The sequence below is a fragment of the Halichoerus grypus genome, chromosome 11 (assembly GCF_964656455.1).
Source record: "Halichoerus grypus chromosome 11, mHalGry1.hap1.1, whole genome shotgun sequence".
NCBI classification, from domain to species: Eukaryota; Metazoa; Chordata; class Mammalia; order Carnivora; family Phocidae; genus Halichoerus; species Halichoerus grypus.
Window position 1 is genome coordinate 20086571 of NC_135722.1, and position 24456 is coordinate 20111026.

The 24456-nt window shown below is 37.8% G+C and overlaps 1 protein-coding gene across 26 annotated transcripts in view; it reads left to right on the plus strand.

The window, feature by feature from the left end:
- The window catches only part of LRRC4C (leucine rich repeat containing 4C), a 1180850-nt gene that overhangs the window by 703287 nt on the left and 453107 nt on the right, over positions 1-24456 (plus strand). For 23 of the 26 annotated variants that reach the window (XM_078058151.1, XM_078058147.1, XM_078058155.1 and 20 more), the window contains one exon: positions 10721-10857. The gene's annotated coding sequence lies outside the window, so the exon portion shown is untranslated. Of the gene's footprint in view, positions 1-3706; positions 3758-10720; positions 10858-24456 lie in introns of all 26 variants that reach the window. The other 3 variants (XM_078058152.1, XM_078058162.1, XM_078058175.1) reach the window with 1 other exon arrangement.

The following is a 24456-nucleotide window of genomic DNA, read 5'->3' on the forward strand; positions in this document are numbered from 1 at the left end:
CCGATACCTGGGAGCTCTGCCGCACTCAGGCACCCCCGGTCTTTCTGTGACCCCGAGGGTCCTGAGACCACAATGTCCCGCGAGGGTTCCACCCCCCACTTAGCCACCAGAGTGACGTCCCTCAGCGGAGCAGACTTCTAAAAGTTCCGATTTTGTGCTCCGCGGTTCTATCACTTGCCAGAAGTGGGCGACAGAGGCCCCCCTCCCCCGCCATCTATCCTCCTGAATATCGCCTCGGATTCACTTCTCCGCACATCCTACCTTCCAGAAAGTGGTCGCTTTTCTGTTCAGAGAGTTGTTGCTATTCTTTTCTTCGATCTCCTGTTGAGTTTGTAGGTGTTCAGAATGGTTTGATCCCTATCCAGCTGAATTCCTGAGAGGAGACGAAATCCAGGTCTCCTATTCCTCCGCCATCTTGCTCCCAGCTCCAGTATTCATCCTTTCTGATGTATAATCAGTACTTTTAAAAATGATGCCATATGTTATATCTAATCCCAGAACTGCTACAAAAAATATGCATCTTCAACTTCTTCACATTGCTAAATTGCTCTTTAGAGAGTTTGAGAAAATTTACACTCTTACCAGTGGTATAAATGAGTTTCTATTTCCCTTTGTTCTCTGTTTTCTTTTCAGTTCTTCACATCCTCTAGTTTTTTTTTTTTTTTTTGACGAGGTATAATTGACAAATAAAAAATTATATATATTTTAAGATCTAAAACTTGGTATTTTGATGTATATATACATAGTGAAATGATCACCACAATCAAGCTAATTAACATATCCATCACCTCACAGTTACTTTTTTTTTCAATTCTTTCTTTTCTAATTTTGAGAACACTTTAGATCTACCCTCTTAGAAAATTTCAAGTATGCACTACAGAATTGTTAACTATATCATCAGGTGTGCATTAGATCTCCAGGACTTATTTATCTTGCATAACTGAAACTGTGTACCCTTTGACCAACATCTTCTCATTTTCCCACTACCACCATTCTAATCTGTGTTTCTATGAGTTTGACCATTTTGGATTCCACATGAAAGTGAGATCATATAGTATCTTGTCTTTCTCTGAATGGTTTATTTCAGTTTTCTCAAACTGTCCTTGTCTGGATTTGGAAACATGATCAGGGATATGGAGATTATATGAAAGAATCATAGTAAGCTTTGGTAAGACTCATTGCACTGAAATGGTACATAAATTTTATAACATAATAGGAAATAGAATGTGAGATTATCTACCTATGGGCAGCCAGCATTTCTCTAGATGTGCCTCCTACTCTTCTCATAACGTAAAAGAATATGGAACTCTGGGTTCCTCCGAACCTGTGGCTTCTTTACTTCACAGAAGTTACAGAGACCACCAGTTTTTCCCCCAAGAGTAAAAAAGGGGAGCTTTCAGGAATCTACATGAATTAACTTATACCCTTGATCTTCTGAATATATTTTACATAGCTCATTTATAGAACCATTATTGAGTCAAATTGGAAGTACCCTACCAGAAGTCAAATCATCAATCTCACCAAATTTCCAAAACAGAATAACCTTTTCTTACTGAGTAGAGTTCTTTGGGGTTATTTGTTCCTCATTCCTTGAAGGTTTAGAAAAATTTGTCTATAAAATCATTAGGCTTGATTTTTGTGTGGATTGGGGTTATTGTTCTAAGGGGGTGATAAGGTGACTAAGGGGTCAGGGGGTGAAGAGTATATTACTTACTATCAATTCAATTTATTTAATGGACTTTCATTTATTCACATTTCCTATATATTCTTTAGTCAGTTTTGGCATTTAATATTGTTCTTAAAAATTCTTTTTTAATAGGGTTTTCTAATATTTTGTCAAAAAATTATCCGTGGTACTCTACTACAATTTTTAAATATCAATTTTATTTCTGATGATAGCCTGTTTTCAGCTATGATTTTAATGTTGTTTCTCTCAATTATTTCAAGTGTTTCCTTTCTGTTATTTCTTTTTTCCTGGAACCAGCTTTATTTTTGCTGAAAATTTATGTGACCCCTCTGCCAATGTTGCTGTTTTGGTTAATTTCTGCATTGACCCCAAACTTTTCTTTCCAATTTGTTTTCACATTCTCCTTTTTAAAAATCCAATTTCTTTAGTTAAATGCAAAGTCCACTAATATGTTATATTTCTTCTTTTATAATATATACATTTAAAGCTTAAATTGTCATGAAAGACAGTCATGTCATTGCACCCTTAAGTATTAAAAGTATCCAGTACTCAATGCCATTCAGTTCCAAATATTTCATGATATCAAGTATAATTTTCCTTGTTCTTACATGAATAACTTAGTTGAATAAACTATAAATACTTTTTTCTTAGTTGAATAAAGTATTCTATAAATGTCAATTGGTTAAGTTTATTCATTAGGTTCACATATTTTCTAAACTTGATGTTATGTTCAGACAAAATCTTCAAGAGGATTGGAACTAGCAAAACTGAGAATCTTATGTTTCTTTGTAGTTACTGTCTCTATTTTTCTAAATTTTTACACTCATCTTGATGTTTTTCTGTAAGCGACTAAGTGAGGTATGTTAAAATCTTCCACTTTGATTATGGAATTGTCTATTTCTCTTTTTAGCTCTATCTTCTTTAACTTTATGTATTTTGGGACCCTGTTACTGTTACCAGGTGCATTCAGATTTAGAAATGGCATACCTTACAGTTGCATGACTTCAGGCTTTGTAGAGGTTTTCTCTGCTGCTAGAGCCTTTCACCTGCCTCTATTCAGACATGCATCATTTTATTTAGCTCATACAACCAGCTAAATTTCCTTTTTCATTTCTCACATCTCACAGTCCCTCTTCCACTTTTTTTTCCTTCAGAGCTGTGTACCTGTTGTTCTCTTTCTTAGATTCATATTCAGTATTTCTATCTGTTTTGTAATGGGAAGTGTATCTAGGTTAGTTCAATCTGTGATGTGGCCAGAATCAGAAATTCAAACCTTAATTACTTACCCAGAGTAAGGACTTCTATTCTAGCTAAATAAATGTTATCTAAGTGCACCTTATTCCAGACAAAACAAGACAAAATAAAAACCTGATTGCAACTTATTTTTAGGATTTACTACATTATTTCAGAACTTGCACCTTATTATTATTACCACTACTAACAATATCACTATTACTCTTTCTTCTGATAATAGTAATAATAATAGCTAATTGCTAATATTTATGCAATGCATACTCTCTCCTAGCTACTTTTTGAATTGCTTTGTGTGCATTAACTCCTTCCTTAATTCTCAAATACTATGAAGTAAATGTTTATCATTCTTATTTCACAAAGAAACCGAGGCATAGAGGCTAAATAACTTGCCTGAGATTACTTAATTGCTAAATAACAGAAGCAGAGTCAGAACCCCAATGGTTTGGCTCCAAAGCCCTGATTCTGAATTTAGACTCAAGCAAGAGAGGTACCTGCCCTGGGCTCCACCCTTTAAAAAAATCCAAACAGGATTTCTCCAGTCAATTCCTTTTTTATAGCCATGGACTTCATGTGGTTAATGGGAGGGTCCCACTTATAGTCCCCAATCATCTTTTAGATCAGGCCTTAGTGTTAGTTGAGATCTGGAATTCCTATTCAAACTCCTTTTTAGTATCTACGTGGGTCTCTTCCCTTGGTGCACACTCCTAAGAGCAGATATCTTTACTGCAGTGTATACCTATAAGCTCAAGGGTGGCTTTGTTTCAGGTATGTGGTTGGAGCTTGGACCTGTCAGCTGGAATGTCGACATGCATGCAGGTGAGATCCCTCCTATAAAGCTAGACTTAACAGGGGTAGGACGATATTCAGGGCTGCAGGGAGAGGGCTGGGCATCAAGGGCTGCCTCTTCCTATGCCACCTCAGTCCAGTACAAAATGCCAAGCCTGAGAATTCTAAGTTTGAAAATAACCAGTTAGGCCATTTTGAAGATGATGAATAGCTTTATTAAAAATTTGCTAGCTTTATTCTTAACTCAAGTATTTTTTTAAAGATTTTATTTATTCATTTGAGAGAGAGAGAGAGCACAAGCAGGGGAAATGGCAGGCAGAGGGACAAGCAGGCTCCCCACTGAGCAGGGAGCCCAATGCGGGGCTCGATCCCAGGACTCTGGGATCATGACCTGAGCTGAAGGCAGACGCTTATCTGACTGAGCCACCCAGGTACCCCTCTTAACTCTGAAATATTTAATCATTTGGATGTGAGCCTCCATTTATTGGTTGGCTGTAGAGGCTGAGTGAGGCTGTGTAACTCACATGCTGCCTGTGGCGGACTTGCTTCCAATATGGGTGCTTCATTATTCCTTCCTTCAGCCAGATTAAAGTTAAAAATAGAACTACACTATAATCCAGCAATTGCACTACTAGGTATTTACCCAAGGAATTGAAAGGGATACCTGCACTAATTGAAAGGGATACCTGCACCCTGATGTTTATAGTGGCATTATCTACAATAGTCAAGTTATGGAAAGAGTGCAAGTGTCCATTGACTGGATAAAGAGGTGAGATATATATATATATATATATATATATATATATATATATATATATATATATATATATATATATATATATAATGGAATATTACTCAGCCATAAAAAAGAATGAGACCTTGCCATTTGCAATAACATGGATAGAACTAGAGAGTATTATGCTAAGTGAAATAAGTCAGAGAAAGAGAAATACCATATGATTTCACTCATATGTGGAATTTAAGAAACAAAACAAATGAGCAAAGGGAAAAAAGAGAAAGAGCAAGAGGCAAACCAAGAAACAGACTCTTTACTGCTAAAGAGAGTAGAGAACAAACTCCTGGTTATCTTTACCGTAGAGAACAAACTCCTGGTTATCAGTGGGGAGGTGGGTGGGGGGTGAGTGAAAGAAGTGAAGAGGATTGGGGAGTGTAATTGTGACGATGAACACCGGGGGTTGTATGGAAGTATTGAATCACTCTATTGTACACTTGAAACTAAAATTAGGCTGTATGTTAACTAATTGGAATTTAAATAAAAACTTAAATAAATACATGACACTGCAATATGGATTCCTTTCTTTATTGCTCTGTGAGAATGCTCTAGTTTCTTTATGTTTGGGATTTTGGGTTAGGTTGTATGTGACAAGGTCGGGGCAGAGTTGACAAATATGTCATCTGGATGTTGCCTAATAGAGTATATTAGTAGGCATTTCAAAAATGTTGTGGATAACTGAAAAATAATAGCTACCATTAATTTAGCATTTATTAAATCAGAAGTAGTGCTTTTGCTTTCCGTAGGTTATCTCACTTAATACTAAAACAAGCCTTTTAGTTAAATACCATTATTATACCCTTTTACAGATGAGGAGACAAATCAGAGAGTACCTGAAGGCAATAAAGTCAGTGATTGACAACCTGGATTTGAACCTAAGGCCATATGACTTTATAATGAGTGCAGGTGATTATAATGTTATTTTGCCTTCCTGAGAATGAATGAATGAAAAAATAGCCATGATTTTCCTTAAAGTCAAACTTATAGTGAAAATTTAGCTGAAACAGTTGGATATGGCTTAATCATATGTGCCGCACATCTTATTTTGATGCATTTTTAGGAAGGTTGGACTTGAACATCTGACTAGAGTACCATAATCATGTTTAAGCTTAGATTTTATTTCAAAATTTATTAGAAAATAGACTGTGGGAATGAACGAAAGATATACACTGGCATCAGATCCTTTTTTGAAATTGATGTTATTGAGTTATATGAATTGTGATTATTTATCATGCTTCTGATTGAAGGCACCAGCTAGGATATTATCATTATAAAAATAATAACTCAGCTCTTGATTGTATGTTTATGTCAAAATTCCCATTGAGATTTGGAATGCTGATGACCCAAATGCAATAAAAGAACCCTTTATTCATTTATATTCAGTAAAGTAATATTAGAAGATGATCCATTCCTTCTTCCTTATGGTTAGCAATTTGGGTCTCATGATTCTCTATTAAATTTATTATTTGTTGGGATATAATTTGCAAAGATTCTGTATTTAGCATTAGTGTCTCTGTTTCAGCTTTTATTATAAATTATGTGTTCACACTCAAATGGTGAAAATATATACTTTTGGAAATAATTGCAGTAAATGGGTACATACACAGCAACTGTCAGGTCTGAAAAGGGGCTGGTCAAATGGGCAAGAGATGATAGCATTTATTGACACCAGGGCTTGAACCTTGTAGGAGTGTTGGTGTTGGGAATCAAGAGGGAATCACTGCATCTTCACTTCCCTTAACTCTTGCTCTTGTGTTATATTCTGCACAATGAAGAGCAGCATGCAGCAAAATGCACAGTTGGAGCCAGAGAATTTGGCCCCTTGTTAGAATGGATCCCTAAGACAGACCTGGTGCTGAATGAGGAGATAACAAGAGTTCTCATTATTTATGAGTCACATTTGAACAGTAGGCTGCAGTCTTAAATGCAGATATTTTATTTTATTTTATTAAGATTTATTTGAGAGAGAGAACGAGAGCAAGCAAGCAGGGAGGGGTAGAGGGAGAGAGAGAGGGGATCTCAAGCAGACTCCACACCCAGCATCGAGCGTGGAGACTGATGCAGGGCTCCATCTCACGACCCTGAGATAGTGACCTGAGCCGAAATCAAGAGTCAGTCACCTAACTGACTGAGCCATATAGGTGCCCCTAAATGCAGATACATTAATTCTCCTATGAAGTCTGGATGGTGGGCAGGGGTGAGGGATAGGTGTTATGAACTCTATATTAAGGTTCTGAAGCCACATTTGCCCACTGTTGGGCTTCAAAACCCTTGCCCTTATTATATGTAGAACACATATAAGGAAGTTAATATTTGTCTTGGTCTAGTGTCTACCACAACTTCCTTTATTTTAATGATGTAGTTTAGTTTTCTCAGGAAATATGAGCTCTTTGGTTTAGGCATATGGAAAGGCCACAGTGATAGAGTGCACCTAAGGAAATGTCAACTTGCATCCTACTTCCATCTGGAAAATCTGACTTTATCATTGAGTGTATCTTAACTGTACTCTTTGGCCTTAATATAATTGTATTAACATCATAGGTACAATTGGTTACAAGGCTAAATGGGAACCTCTTTATTTCTCCTAGATGGTACATCACTCTCTTTCAAGATCTTACTCTGTATAGAACATATGCACTTTAACCATTTAGATATATTTATACAAGGAAAGTCCAGCTTGGACCAGTTGTTAGACTAACATGTTTAAAGTGAAAATCTGGTGTAAATGGAAAAGAACATGGAGGATGGTGTAAGGTCTGGGTTTTAACACTTAAGACTAGCTGTGTAGCCTTGGTCATATCTTGTCACTTCACTAAAACATCAGTTTCTAAATGTTTAAAAATGATGCATTCCAGGCAGATCCTTTTAAATTGTCTTGAGGATTATATGGGACGACTCATGAAAAATATTTTTATACTGTTTTCCTAACAGCTCAGACGGAGCCAAACAGAGCTTGTTAAATGAAAACAAAAGCAGGAATTTTCAAAATTCACAAAGGTGGGAGATTATGATTAATTAAAAAGTTAAGTTTCTTTAGAATGTTTTCCCATCACTCCATTTTCAATACAAGCAGCAATGCAACATTGCTCAATTCACTAACCTCTCTAGGGGGATTCTGTTTTCCTGGCAGAGGTTTGATAAATTTGGTGACCTAGTGATATGTGGATTGTATTTTATCAAAGGGATCAGCAGCTCATCCAAGTACCTTTGACTCTGGAGGGAAATAACACTTTTAGGTGGAAACCTGCAATATACTTGGACATCTGCATAATGACTGAAATTAGCATAGGTTTACATTGTACACTACTCCATTAGAATTTTGATGACTTGGAAAGGAACAGAAGGTTGTAAATTTCCTACAGGAAAGTCCCTGGAGGGTGTGAAGTCTTGAAACAAAATCAGCCCCATGTAATAAGCATGTTGTGAATGACTGAAAGGACAGAAAAATGACAAACATGTGTCATTTTTTCCTCATAAAAAGTGACCTGTTGCTGCTGGTATGATATAGTACTTTGAGGGATGCTAGTAACCTCTCTCTGTTCTGCTTGTTGAGAGGTGAGCTAGTATAAGCCTGTTCATTAGATACCTATGATCATAATTTCCTCCGAGCAATACTTGTATGGAGGGAGAGGAGGAAAATAAGGGACAGGAAGAAGGTAAAAATGGTAGAAGAGAAAAGGGAAAATAGAGGAGGGGACAAAAGCAAGAAGAGTTGGGATGAGGTGGGCAAAAAAGGAAGAAAAACATGGAATCTGCTTGGTTTTCTGGTTTAGTAGTCATGAGGGTGTGGCCCTAAACATTTCTGGACTGCAGGACCATAAGTGGGTAAAAAGTAATTGACTCCACCAGAGATTCTGAAATCTGCCCAAATTTTCAGCCACACTCTGCAAATGGGGTTAATAAGAAATCACTCCTGCCCTCCTGTTGGTACTGATAGGGGGAATTTGTACTTGAACTGGTGAGCAAAGGCTGGCTGGGGTGTAAAGCCATCCAGGACAGCGGTTTTCTGTAGAGGTGTTCAAAATCCCTGGGCAACAGTAGAACATAGAAAAATGATTCCCAAAACTTTGGCCACCAAAGACCCCTCTAGTGTTTTCTTTCTGTCACATGAACCCATATTGGATATTTTTACACCTACTGAACAGAGTCCATGATTTGATGGTACTTAATGTGTTTTCCATATTCTTATTAATCAGTAAGATATATCCTTCTGTCATTCCAGAGAAGTATTAGAAAACACGATTCCCTCCTTGAGTTGATTTAAACCTAGCCATAAAGACATTTGACCTCTGAGGTGGCTTTTTTCTTATTCTGGAGGATGGTAGTCACTGCCTTTCTGAAACATTTAAAATAGCATACGGTGTTGCTTAAGTAGACTAAGAAACATGCTCAGTTGGTTAAGCGACTGCCTTCGGCTCAGGTCATGATCCTGGAGACCCTGGATCGAGTCCCGCATCGGGCTTCCTGCTCGGCAGGGAGCCTGCTTCTCCCTCTGACCCTCCCCCCTCTCATGTGCTCTCTCTCTCTCATTCTCTCTGTCTCAAATAAATAAATAAAATCTTTAAAAAAAAAAAAAAATACAATTATAATATTAGAGTAGAAAAGGAAATGCATTCAGACAGAAAACTTCAGATTAGCTGGATGGATAAATAACCAGGTAAGAGGGGTTGGAAAGAGACCCTGGGGCCTTCGAATAGCCTTCAAGTTTTAGTTATTTACCCCTCACTTTTCTTCCTGCTTTGACTGATGTGTGGCCCATTCTCTTACATGACTAGTCCCAGATAAGTGGAAAGATGCATAGAAGATAGAAGTAGTGGATGCTGAGGCAGGCCCTGCTCCTAGCTGGATAAAAGATTCAAGAGAATCATTCTGTTTCCCTGAGCTCTGCTTTTCCATCTATAAAATGAGGACATTGGGCTATATGATCTTGCTATCTCTTTCTATTCTAAAGTGATGGGATTTTTTTTTTTTAAACATCACTTTCACTGAGCCTCATTTTTCTTATCTGTAAAAATGGGAAAAATGCCTACCTCGCAAGGTGACTTTGAGGATTTAAAGATAACAATTGAATGCCTTTCCCTATACAAATCTACTTGATTCCTGAATTCAGTTATTAAGAGTTTATAGAATGAGTTCAGATAGTGAGGGGTATAGCACTGTTTGCATCTATTTGAGATCAGTATTTCATAGAGCAAGTGGTGAGTTTTGGATAGTAAGGATTTACCAAATGTTTTTAGTTCCTGGATATCTATAGAAGTACATTGCTTATAGCCCACACTCAATGAAGATTTAACCTGATCTCCTTGACCTTGAGGATAAAGACAGCCTTGTTTAGCTTTGCACCCTCGGCTTGTAGCACAAGGAGTGTCTTGTAGTGTCTAATAGCCAGGAATGTCTGTGTGTGTTTGTGGCCCTCAGGTGAGTCATGGTACCCTGCTGAGCCTTGGGTCAGCTAAGTAAAATGTACTTAACAATATATATGCCCCATAGAGTCGGAGTAAAGAGTGGTAAAAGATCATTTAAAAAAATAAAATCATAACTCTTGTACAGATATAAAATGAATAGATGTTCAAGATTTTATAAAACTTGTGAATCAATGAGGGAACCAGGAGTGTTACAATAAGTTAAAAGAAACATCCAAAATAAAGACACAATTACAGATCAGGAATACAGAAACTGATGTGCAAATGTAGGTGAAACTAACTTCTTCCACAGTGTGCAGACAGGTTGGCTGAACCTCTGCTAGATAGAATAAAATTTGTGTATTTATAGAAAAGATTTATTATTTTTTAAATTTTATTATTGTTATTTATATAAAAGCTACTAGCACAACCCAAGCCCATGGTAACTTCTCAAATGTTGGATTCCTTGCCACCTTCTGAGGGCATGCAGTCACAAGCAAATTTTAGTCAAATCTATTATACTGTGTCTCTAATCAATAAATTTTATTAAGATTTTGCCGTTCACCTGGTGTACTTCTACTAGGTGTAATTGTAGATACCAAACCACATTAACACGCAGTATAGTATTTAAAAGAGAAAATCTTTATTCCTATCACTTTCTATTACAAATAATAAGAATGGTAAAAAAAAATTAGTGTGAGTTATGGGTGCTAAAATACCTAAATTGTCAACCACTATTTATTTAGCATTATATATTCTAAATGTCTTCTTTAATTCTGTGTGTGTATGTTTTTATAGGAGTTACTAGAAGAACAGAGATAACCCATGTGTATTAACAGTATGGAAACATCCTGAAACTACTTTGTAGTCTAAATAAACCAGCTGGATTCAAGTTTCACAAACAAGGAGACTGGTCCATGGACAATTTGCTCCAGGTAAGTGAGAGGTATAATTTACTCTGTTAGAATCCTTTGAAGATTCATTGACTGTGGCATTGTTAACTGCATTTCAGATGATTATAATGTTCGTTTGGTATAGCAGACAGCTTCTCTTCCCTCCCAAACATACACATGTGGATGCCAACATATGGCTAAATATCTAGCCATTTCATCTTGCTCATTTGGGTTTCAGTCAGTTACAAAAGGAGGAAGCAGGGGGAAAAAGTACCCACCTCATAAAACTTTTACTAGCAGTGATTTCTATGGAGGGGCAGGAGTCCAACTCACTGTTCCTCGAGCAGATGTTCCTCTATAGTGCCTGGGAGTTGAAAGAGTGGCAGATCGGCCTGCCCAGGATTCAGAATGAAACAAGCAGGCAACTGGTGATCCCCCCCCCACCTCTTTTGAAATGGGGGCAGCAGTTGGGTCATTAATATGGAACAAAGCGTTTGGGAAAGGTAGCTGGCTTTTTGTTCTTCCTTTGAAAACCTGGTGAGATTGGAAAGCTGGATGTGGTCACAGCATGAAAATGGTTGCTGTTGGGCTATTGGGAAAGTTGAACTTGACTACATGAACCAGTGGGGAGGCATGGAAGTCCAAGTGACTCCTACAAGTGGTAGTTTGTGAGGTGGGGTGTGCGTTGTGGCATCTCCTTCTGCTACATGTTGTACTGTCAATGGTCAAGACTACGTGAGCCTAGAAGTAAGAGCTGTCCAGTTCTGTTAAATGGAAATAATATGTTCATTCATCCGTGGTGTTTCACTGGTGTGTCGAGGAGAAGAATAAAAAATCAAAGCATGAAGCTCCATCTATGGTAAGAGAGAGCATTTGTATTTGCCATTTTAATTGGCAAGTGCTGACTTGAATCATTCATGCTGTTTTAAGGGGAAAAGAAGAAATGTTATAAGAACCTGAAACCACAGTAGGAGGAGGAATTGCTCATACATTTTCTGTTAATATTTAGTCTCCCTGGGTTGCATGTATAACAGCTATCTGTCCTAAATTCATAACTCAAGAGCTTCCTGGAAGACAGCTATTCTTTCTTGCATCAACTCCATCACATTATGTAGACTAAGCCAATAGAAGACATGCTATCTGTCTCTAGGGAGACCACTTTGTTTTGAGAGTCACATAAGAACATAGATATGGAGATGTTTTGTAGTATGGAAAGTGCTCGCTAAAGATGAGGAGGCAATGGTAAGATAAAGTACTGTAGAGGAATATGAACCAATAAAGAAAGGATTTGAAGCTCTTTAAAAAAAAATATTTAATTTATTTGTTTGAGAGAGAAATAGAGAGAGAGTGCATGAGCAGAGGAGAGGCAGAGGGACAAGCAGACTCCCCGCTGAGCATGGAGCCTGTTGCGAGGCTGGATCCCAGGGTCCTGAGATCACAATCTGAGCTGAAATCAGATGCTTAACACACTAAGCCACCCAGGTGTTCTGTGAAGCTCTTCTTTTTTAAAAGTATATGTGATTGTCCCTTTTCTTTGCCTTTAATCTTAGTCCTTCTATTTGTTCAGAAAAGGGGATGCTGTTTTCTTTTCTTTTCTTTTTTTATTGTTATGTTAATCACCATACATTACATCATTAGTTTTTGATGTAGTGTTCCATGATTCATTGTTTGTGCATAACACCCAGTGCTCCATGCAATATGTGCCCTCTTTAATACCCATCACCAGGCTAACCCATCCTCCCACCCCCCTCCCCTCTAGAACCCTCAGTTTGTTTTTCAGAGTCCATTGTCTCTCATGGTTCATCTGGGGATGCTGTTTTCTTTTAGTTAATATCTTTTGTTTATAGGGAAGAAAGACCTGTGTAAGTGAAAAGAGAGTTATTCTGGTAACATATGTGGGCCAGAACTGAAGCAAAACTTGAAAGCAAGGTGGGGAAAAGGCAGTACTAGAATGTCCTCATGTGTTTGTACTGTTCTCAAAAACAGAACACTTACCTCTCTGCAACTCTACTTCTCCCTGAACTCCTCTGCACACCCCCTCTTGTTTCTGATTGTTTTTCCTGGTACTGTATCTGCCCATCTCATAATTTTGCCTTGCATGTAGTCTCTCATTGCCTCTTTAGCTATTTTCCCTTAATTCAGCTTCAAACCCTGCTACTGATAGCCCACATCTATTAGGCTGCACTCAGGAAACAGAAACCATACCAGTTATTTTAACAGATAAAATTTAAGAATTATTAACCAGATATTGGAGAACTGGAAATGCAGAAGGGGGCACTGAGGAATCACAGAGATAGTCACTACAGAATTTGCTGCCCCAGCTGCAAGGGACAACAGGCAAGAGTTTGGGATGATTAGAAGTTATAATATTGAAGGAGGGATTTTGCAGAGCTGGACTTCAGGAGTCTTGGGTAAGGGTGTTGCCTGAAAAGTAGAGGAACTTCAGAAGCTCAGGAGGTGGGGAGGACTCCACATTGCTGAGGTTTGTGTCTCTAAGAAGGGTTATACCCGTGGCTGGTGCTAGTGCTCTGGGAGCTCAGATTGGGGACCATATGGAGCTGGGACTCCGAATTTTGTGAGGGATCATGTTCAGCCAATATTATAGCCTGAGAAACTAGAAGGGAACCCACAGATGGAGCCAAGTGGCAAAGGGGATGTGCTCTGTGGCGACCCAAGCCCCACCTCTCAAAACAAAATAGAGGAGGATGGATTTGAATGAGAGGTAATAACTTAATATATGAGCACGATAGAAAACATTGACCCTGAGGCACCAGGGCTATACTCGACAGTTTTCCTTAAAATCAACTAAGGGCATTTCTGTGATTGTCATATAGTCCAGAGGCAAAATATGTAGATGTGATGTTATTGATGATTGAATTTTTAATTAAGTGTTTCATTGTGAAACAGTTGTACATTAATGTGTAATTTTAAGAAATAACATGGAGGAATTCCATATACCCTGTTCCCCTTCCCCCCAATGATAATTATCTTACAAAACTATAGGGCAGGGCGCCTGGGTGGCTCAGTTGGTTAAGCGACTGCCTTCGGCTCAGGTCATGATCCTGGAGTCCCGCGATCGAGTCCCACATCGGGCTCCCTGCTCGGCAGGGAGTCTGCTTCTCCCTCTGACCCTCTCATGCTCTCTCTGTCTCATTCTCTCTCTCAAATAAATAAATAAAATCTTAAAAAAAAAAAAAAAAAAAAAAAAACTATAGGGCAACAACTAGGATATTGACATTAGTACAGTCACAAGACAGAGCATTTCCATCATCACAGGGGTCCCTCCTGTTGTCCTTTTATAGCCACACCCACTTCATTCCCATCCCCTGACATTTTCCTTAAGCAGCTAGCAACTATTGATCTTTCAATTTCTATCATTTACTCATTACAAGAATGTTGTATAAATGGAATCATTTGGAATTGGCTCTTTTCACGCAAGGTAATTCTCAGGAGATTCATCTAAGTTATTGGGTACAGTAGTTCATTTTTTTTCAACTAAGTAGTATTCCTGGTAAGGATATACAATAGTGTGTCTAACCATTCACCTGCTAAAGGATGTCTCAATTGTTTCCAGTTTGGGGCTGTTCTAAATAAAGTTGCTATAAAAATTAATGTACAGATTTTTGTGTGAAGATAGAATTTCATTTCATTGCCCAAAAGTGAACTGCCAGATTATATGAGAGTTTCGTATTTAGAGTTTTTTCCCTAGCTTTATTGTAATATAATTGACATATAACATTGTATAAGTTTAAGGTGTACAATGTGATGATTTGATACAGGTTTATACTATGAACTGTTTACTACTATAAGATTAGTTAACAGCATGCTACATCTCAAATAATTACCATTTTGTTGTTGTGGTGGTGGTGGTGAGAACATTTAAGATCTATTCTCTTAGCAACATTCAACTATACAAAACAGTATTGTTAACTATAGTCATCATGTTGTACATTAGCTCTCCAAAACTTATTCATCTTCTAACAGAGTTTATACCTTTGGAGCAATGCCTCCCTATAACTTCCACCCACAGCCCTTGGTAATAATCAATCTACTATTTGTTTATATGAGTTCAGTATTTTTAGATCATACAATATTTGTCTTTCTCTATCTGATTTATTTTCCTTAGCATAATGCCCTCAAGGTCTACCCATTTTATCACAAATGGCAGGATTTTTTATGACTGAATATTTCATATATATATAGTTATATATATTCATTATATGTATATATATATATATTATATATATATATATATAATTTTCTTTATCCATCTATTGGTTGACACTTAGGCTGTTATCATGTCTTGGTTATTGTGAATAATGCTGCACTGAACATGGGAGTGAGGATACCTGTTCAAGATAATTTCATTTTCTTTAGATATATATATCCAGAAGTGGAATTACTGGATTATATGGTAGTTCTATTTTTAATTTGGGGGGGGCATCTCCATACTGTTTGCTACAGAGGCTGCACCAATTTACATTCCTACCAGTGGTGCACTGGGGTTCCCTTTTCTCCACATCCTTGCCAACACTTGTTGCTATATTTTTGTTTTTGTTTTTGTTTTAGATAATAGTCATTCTAACAGGCATGAGGAGATCTCTCATTGTGGTTTTGATTTGCAACAGGAAAGCTAGAAAAAGATGCTCTCACCAGGAAAGGGAGGACAGAGTGAGGAGTGAGCTACCCCAACCTTTTGGGACACTGCATGAAGGACCCACTGGGATGTGACCCCATCCAGAAACTGGAAGAATCAACATGTATAGGGGTAGCTAGGAACAAATAAGAAGGGCAGGGGTACAGTTATCAGCCATGCAGTAAGAGTGACGGTAGTTCTTAGTGACCTGCTCTGCAGAAGACCTCATCAGCCTTTGCCACTAAAGAAACTAGGCTCAGATTGCCTACGAATTTCAGTGGATTTAGCCCCACAGGTTTTCATGTTTGCAGATGGCAGCCATTCTGAGTTCTTCCCTGTTCCTGCCCACAGCATCCTAAGGCTGGGGGCCCCCAAATCCCACCCGGCAGCCAGTCCTGGGCTTGTGGCTGTGCAAGTACATGATGCCACTTGTTGATTTTTGCCTTCGTTGCTTATGCTCTTGATGTCATATCCAAAAAAAATTGTTGCCAAGACCAGTGTCAGAGAGCTTTTTCCCCTAATTATCTCATTATGGTTTTTATTTTCATTTCCCTAAAAACTAGTGATGTTTAACATCATTTTTTTGTGCTTATTTATCATATGCATATCCTCTTCAAGGAAATATCTGTTCATGTCTCTTGTCCATTTTCTAATTGGATTGTTTGGTTGTTGTTGTTGTTGTTTTTTAAGTTTATTTATTTGAGAGAGAGTGAAAGAGAGCATGAGCGGGGGCGGGGAAGATAGAGGGAGAGGGAGAAGCTGACTCCCCACTGAGCAGGGAGACAGATGCAGGGCTCAATCCCAGGACCCCGGGATCATGACCTGAGCTGAAGGCAGCTTAAACGACTGAGCCACCCAGGAGCCCCAGTTTTTTTAACTCTTGAGTTTTGAGAACTTTTTTGTATATTCTGGATACTAGTCCTTGTCAGATAAATACTTTGCAAATGTTCTCTCCCATTTTTTAACTTGTGTTTTCACCCTCTGATAGGTGTTCACAGAACAAAAGTTTTGAATTTTGATGATGTCCAGTTTATCAGTTTTCCCCTTTTTGGATCATGCTGTTAGTATCCAGTCTAGGAATTCTTTGCCTACCCCCAAGCCCCAAAGGTTTCCTCTCATATTTTTTTTTCCTATAATTTTATAGTCTTACTTATTTTATTTTAGTGCATAATACATTAAGTTTTGTATAAGAGGTGAAACTTAAATTTAATTTGATTGCCTATGGATGTGCCCTTGCTCCTCTTCACGTGGGCATCTATGGGTTGTCTTTTTCATTTCATTTGAAATCTTCCTGGTCATTGGTGTACTGAGTAATTTGCACTTGAAATCTGGACATTGGGGGCATTTTATTATGAGACCCTATATCTTATTCAAACCTTCCATTTTAGCTGGCTCCTTCTGATATTGCCCCTGCAGGGGAAGCAAAGGTAGAATTAACATCAGGGTGGAGTAGAATTCCACATTCCTTATTTGGCCTTTTTGACACCCGAGTTGACGGGGGCTCCTCATTACTTCTGGGCAGGAGTTCCAGCTTTCCCACTAGATGTCCACTGATACTTCCCTGGCTGGTGTAGGCATGCATGTTAACTGCTACTCACTTGGCCACCGCTGACAGCATGGGTGGGGGAGTGGCTTCATTACTGCCGGGTGGAGGCGAAAGTCCTGACCGTCCGCATGGCCAACTCTGATACCTTTTCCGGCATAACAGGGAAAGGTCCTCTTGTTACTCTTGGGTGGAGATAGTAGTCCAGGGTCCCCATGTCATTTCTACTGACAGTGCAGGGGGTGGAGGATGCCGTGTTGCTCCCTGGCTAGGATGAACATTCTGGTGTCCTACCTGGCCTTTTCTGCTATCACCTTAGTGGGGAGTTTGGGGGACCTTTCATAGCTTGGTGAAGGTGAAAATCTAGGTCCACACTAGGATTTTGCTGGCCTGAGTGGGGATAGAGGAATGATTTTTTTTTCTGTGATGTTTACCTGGATGAGAGTCATTGTCTCACAGTTTTCTCTCTTGCTAAGCTGACTTTTCTTTGTCTTTTGCATAGAGAGAGCAGGACATTGTTGTTTCCTTCTTTTTTTTTTGTCTGGACCTGTCAGTATTCCTGGGTCTCTGGTCTCTTCTACCTTATATTTGGGATATATGAGGCAAAAACAAAACAAAACAAAACAAAACAATCCAGGAACTCTCACCATCATGTCATCCGTTGGATCTAAGCTTCCTAGATTGTCCGCCTTCTGATCTCCACCTTTCAAGGTCTTCTTGTGTATTTCTTTATATATATATATATATATATATATATATAATGTCCAGGGTTTTCAGTGTACTTAATGGGGTGAATAGGAAAAGGAAAATCTCCTCTAACATCCTGAAAGTGGTAGTCCCTTGGAAGCATTTCTGAAGATATTGTGATGGATCTATTTTCATTACTAAATTTAAAATATAATCAAGGTAGAACCAAAAAGCTGTAAAACAAACAAACAAGAAAACAAAACAAAAAATCCAACTTTTTACCAAATCCATTCCCCTGTATTTGGGCAGGAATACATGCAAAAACCATCTTAAAGAGATGATTGCTTCCCATAGTAGGGACTTAAGGATTATAATTTAAGGATAATGAAAGAGTATTTAGTAAACGAATTAAATTAACAACTTGTCTCCTACATGTTAAAGAATATGCTAGGCACTAAGGAGGATATACACGTCCTATACTATATATATATCATAGAGACCTAATTATCAAGTTATATAAAAACCATTCCCAGTGTTAAAATAGAAAGACTAACATAACTACGATATATGTTTGGAAGTTATCTTTCATCTCCTTAGAGTAAGCCGGTGTCTTGTTCATCTTTGGCTGCTGCTAGTGCCTGATGCAGCTCATTACTCATCATACATGACTTGCCATAGGAGTTTAGCAGAGGGAGAGAGCGTGCTTTGAGATGCTAGGAAGTATCTGTCTTATATTTTCAAAAAATTCTGCAGAAAAGGAGTTCTGTAACATTTCTAGATAATGTAGTCTCACATTTCACATTTCTTTAGCAAGTCAGGGAATTCTTAGTGTGAATCTTAGTCCTACAAATGAACTCAGGTGCTTATTGTGGCCTTGGTAGAAGCAGAGGAAAGATAAGTACCTTTCTTCACACATATACTTTAAAATATTTAAGATCAAGTGGCCCTCTATGATACATGCTTTCACCCCAAATAGCAACTGCAGTAGCTTCGTGTTTTGCCATATGTGTAGACTGGTGGTCTATGAGTCAAATGTCAATGCCACCCATCCCATTACACACAAGAAAAAAATAAATAACTACAATGAATAAACAAAAATAGCAGTATATGGCAACAACATGATTTAAACAAAAACAGTATATGGTAACAACATGTAGTTATTTATTAAGATAGATATTGATTCTGTTCTTAAACACATAGCCCAGGGAGGGGCTCTGAATTCCATGAATTAATTATAAAGTCTGTGAGCATAGGTTTCACATAGACAATGGCTTTCCAGTTTCCTAACGCAAGGGACTTTATCCACAAATACAAAAAGAACCTTGACAGAAAAGCTGAAGTACTGCTAGCAAATAGTTTAGCACTTTACTCCTGGATTAGTGGATGCTAGAGGCATAGAGAAAGAGCAAGAACCCTGATGCTCTAAGAACCTTAATGGACCAGAAACAGACCATGTTTCATGCAAAGCAAAGGGCTTGCTGCAAAAGCAGAAGAGTTTACTCATTAACTGCAGTTGAAAAGAGATCTTTGGGACCTACATCATAGACACTTACTTAGAGGACATCAGCTTTGACTTTGTGTATTGATAAGGCAGGGGTATACTTAGGGGGTTTTCTAAATAATGAATATTTACAGGATCCATTTTTTTAAAGCATCCTGGTTTTTGTTTGGTTGTCTTCATCTTAAAAAGCTTGCTCTTTTAGGTGAAAAGCTTCCCATGAGTGCCTAGTGCTATAAAATAAATAGGAAGAGTGGAATTTGAAGTATGGTGAGTTCCACTTTATACAATTTTCAGTAAAGACTAAGAATATTGAAATAAACATACTATGTTTATGCTTTGTATACCTTGTTTCCCTGAAAAATCACTTTACTACCTCCCCTATACAGAAAATTAGACTGAGAACAAGAATTTGGAACCTTATGGCAGAATTTTATCTGTCCTTTAAACTTCGTATCTGCCACTAATTGAAATGATCAGGATACCATACAGTACTCAGCATAGAAAATAATCCAGATTAACAGAAAACTGCCCTATTCTTTGGGTTTTAATGTTTACAAAGATTATTAGGTTTTAAAACTTTGCCATGCCTTAAGTAATTATTTCCTTTAAAATATGGTTTTATTATATTCAGAATTAAAATGTTATTTAAAACATATCTTGGCATTATCATAAACAAAGCTAGTTTTATTATTAGGGACTTAGAAACAAAGTAATGAGATAATAAGCATTTTGTTAAGGAAGAGATTCCTTTGATAGAACCTATTTAAAATGTAGTTTTTTCTTCTTCTTTCTTTAAGACCACAAAAATAAAGATCTGGCTCATCTCCACCTCTCTAGATCTTTAGAAGCTTCATGCCTTGAAGAAATGTATTACATCTTTTTTTTTTTTTTAAAGGACTTATCATAATGGAGGCAGTAGTTTATGGGAAAAGACAAATCTAAAAAGTCATGTTTCAAAATCTTTCTTCCCAAACTGGAGTAAAACAAGAGAGGATTAAAAGGAAATTGACCTGTAAGAAATGGCTGGGAAGCTGAGAGCCCATAAGAAATTATTTAATAAAATACTAATTTTATTCTCAAAGCTGAGGTCAAAATATAAAACCTAATAAAGAAATTACAGACATTAAAAAGTGTGGGTAAATGAGTGGCAGGAGCCTTTTATTGCCATCCTCCTGAATATGATTTTGCAGTTTTTTCTGACCATGTAATCCAAGATTTAGCCAATTTTTCTGAGCCACCTTCACATGACCTATTTGAGAGCTGAGAGGTGATAGGTAAGCAATGCAGAGAACATAATCAGAGAGATTTCATCTTCTTGCCACATTCCAGCTTATCAAACATAATTTTAGAAGTTTCCAGGTGTATTTGAAACACCTTTTGAAAGAAAAATCGGTCCATGTCTCTGAAGTGTCCTATCCTGCCTGTCCCACTAGGTGAAATGATCACATTATTGGCAGGACCTTGATTTTCTCAAGTTCTTTTTTCTTCCCAATGACAAATAGGCTAAATATCATGAGAATTCCCTATGCTTGATTTATCACATTTTACATCTTTAAAACTCCATATTCATGTTACAAATACAATGAAATATCTCTGCAGTAAAGCAAAATGCTTCACAGTGCACATTGACTGTTCAAGAAACCAAACCATAAACCAGAAATTTCAAGGCAGTAAAACAATTTGAGGCAACCATTCTATTCAACTGAATGGTATGCATCTATTTCAGAGAGCAGCTCCTAAATTCAATGCCTTGCCCAGAGAAGGCACGGCAATAACAAATTTTTGAATGAATGGTTGTTTATTTCATACATTTGGAAATAACAAGGTAGAACTGATGATGTGCTGGAAAACCAGCTGAGGAAAAAAATAAAATAAAGCTCTGGTTTCTGGTGTTTTCCTGTTTCTGTGGTGTAAATACTCCCCCAATGGCCTATTTCAATTACCAATGTGATGTCACTGAACACAGAGGAGGAAAGAGACGTGCAGAATATTCTCTTGCAGACTGGTGTAAACTAGCTCTGGTATTCTGTTGGTAAGACACTTGGCTTGTTTTCACGTGATGTGGCAAAAGAAAATCGTGGCACCAGATTTCCTGTTGGTTAATTAGCTGACTTGATTTTGACGGAAACTGGAGTTGGGTTTTTTCCTCAGTAATGACAACAAAGTGTTAGTTTTTTTCCGCTGGGTTACCTGCAGGAAGAAGGTTGTAAGAATGCCTCCCCAGGAGTGAACATGCTTTTGATAGCAAATAAAAACCAGTGAAGTCCTTGTGGATTTTCCTGAAGTTGAAAAAGAAATCTCTTTAACAAGGGCCACCTACTTTGGGCCTGGGAGCTGTTAAGCAGGCCTTGAAGAATATTTATTCTTAGCCACAACAACTGAATATGAAAGCCCTAGGCACAGCACTCTTTTAGCAACATGGTATATTAAGTCTTAGAATTTATAAAATCCTTCCAATCCCCAGGATGCTGAACTACTTTTGAACTCAAGAAATTTAGTGCATAGGAGAATTACAAAAGTCTTGAGGGTAGTTTAACTACAGCTAAAACAATCATTCATTATAGAACTTCTAAAGAACAAACCCTGTGTTGGCCATTTTTACTTATTTAATATATATTTGTTACTTACTTCATGTGCCTTTACACTTTGTGGTAAAAGTAGAAATTCTTTCACTTAATGAAGAATGGCATCCCACAGGTTATTAAAATAATATTTTAATAACAATAACAATCATCAGCTGTTTCATATCTACTACGTCCTAGACATTTCACATTTACCATTTTAGTCAATATTCGTCATGTTATTTCTGTTTTATAGATGAGGTAAATGGAGCTGATACCAAGAAAAAGTTATGCAGCAGGTCAAGAGCTAATAAGTTAGAGAGGAAGAATTGGATCACAAGTCCGTTTTTCTCCAAATTCATTGTTTGCCTTGTATTAATTCAGTCATTCCACAAATGTTTATTGAGCGCCCACTATGATTCAGGCACTGTTCTTGGCTTTGGGGATTTAATAGGGAGCAACACAAATACAAATTCCAGCTCTTCTTGATCCACATTTTAGTTGGCAGAGACAGTCAACAAACAAAGGAGTAAAATAAAAACACTATTAAATAAATATTGTCAGATGGAGGTAAGCTCTATAGAAAACTATAAAGTAGGAGAGGAACAAATACTTGTGTGGGAGTGCCTTGCCATTTTAATGGATAGTCAAGGGAAGGCATCACAAAGAAGGTAAGAAAAACCAAAAGGAGGTGAGAGATGGAGGCATGCACATATCTGGGAGCAAAGATGTTCAGGTAGAGGAAATGAGGGGTGAGGCCATGAAGTGAGAGCAGGGTTAGTGCATTTGAAGAACACCAAAGTCTATGGAGCAGTGAAGCAGAGCAAGTAAGGGAGGAAGTGATGGAACTGAGGTACTACAAGTGGGATATGTGGGTTAGGATGCTAGATTCCTCTGGCTTCTGTGGTGGGTATAGAAGAGAGGTGAGTGAGGAGAGAAGCAGAGAGAACAATTAGGCTGTTGGCAATAATTCATGTGAAAGATGATCATTTCTTACACCATGATGACAGAGGCAAAAGTGGTAAGAATTGATTGGATTCTGAATATATTTGGAGTATATATAATTTGTGAGGTGATTAAGGGTAGGATGGAATAAGCGAGATTAAAAATAATTCTAAAGTTTTTGGATCGAGTAAATGGAAGCCTCAATTTGCATTTATTGAAATGGGCAGGGCAGAGGAAAGGGATATTTGGGGTGGAAGATGAGCTTGTTTTTAAATGTGGTAAGTTTAAGATGGAGGCGGATGCAAGAATAAAATAATATTATCTAACTTCAAAGTATAATTATAAGTTTCAATACGTTAATCTATATGAGAGGACTATAAATGTCAGTTAGTTCTTTTTCTTCATCCTATTCTCAGCAGGGTGATATAATTGTGTCAAGATTAAGATTTAGAGAGTGGCTATAATAGAATCAGTAGACTGTGGGCAACTTATTTCATATACAGAGGAACTTTTTTTTTTTTTTTAATTTGGCTTAAAATATCAGAACAGGCTGATGTGTGCTTGTAGATACAGTGTTTCTCAGGATAGAAGGAAGACTTAAGATAGTGGAAGATAGCATGGGGGTTGGCCTTGCTGAATCCATTTTCAAACATCTGGGGTTGTTAAGAACTTAAATTGAAGAATCTGGCTGCCTGGAAGAGTAATTAACATTGGATATGAGCCATGTTGCTCTGGGTCAGAGGCTAGTATCAGATGCAGGGTTGAAGAGGTTCTACCTCAGACGCCAGTGTGACGTTGTCAACTGAAGATGTAAAAGGGCCATGAGAAGAAGATTGTGTATCAGAGCAACATTCTCAGTGTGCTCATTGCCAGATGGAGGTTGTTGCACAACATCTTGACCAAGATGAAAGTGAGTGGACATTTCCTAAGCAAAGACTTCCAAGAGATTCTTAGAAATAACATTGGACATTTTCATGAAACAAGTAAGTTTTTGATTCAGAGCAAATTAGAAAATGTCTCATCCACCCATTAATGAGGCCTCATTTTTTACTCATTGGTTGGAGATACCAAAGATTATTCCTGTTTTATGTCATAGACTACAGCCACTTCTCCAAGCAACCGTGGTGTGCTGGATGGTGACCTGCCCATCTGGAGGCATTAGGAACCTCTGTGGGAATTTTAATAGTTAAATCCCAATGTCACTTCTCTATTCTGAGCCCGCTCCTTATATGCCATTTTATGGTTTTCTTATGCTTTAGGGATTTAGTTGGTTTTATTTTACTTTCTGAGATGTTGTTACCTATGTCTTTATATTCATAATTCACCTTAAGATGGTAAAGTTTTCCTGACTCTAATTTTACTTGCTCTTTCCGTAAAAAGGATTTAGTGCTTCCATCTGACCTTCCCTTACCCATAAGCCATATTCCTTGGGCTGAGTGTCCTGGGGTCCTGCAATGCAGTCTACCTCATCTATCCCAGATACTTATTTTCCATGATGCGTAGAGACATGCCAGCAGCTGGCTGTTGAAATAGATGTCTTGTGGAAGAATACCTCCTTTGCTTTTCTCACACAACCTAGTTGAGTAGTAAGTATCGGTTGTTGATTACTATGCTTTACCTAGAGGCAGGGTCACCCTAGACTCTACCAGGTTGCCCCAAGGTCTAAGGGCTCAATGTTTTGCTGCTAATCCATGCTGAGACACACCAGATAAGGCACACTCTCCTTTTCTCACATCTACTTTTTACTCATTTATGGTCCCTTAACTCT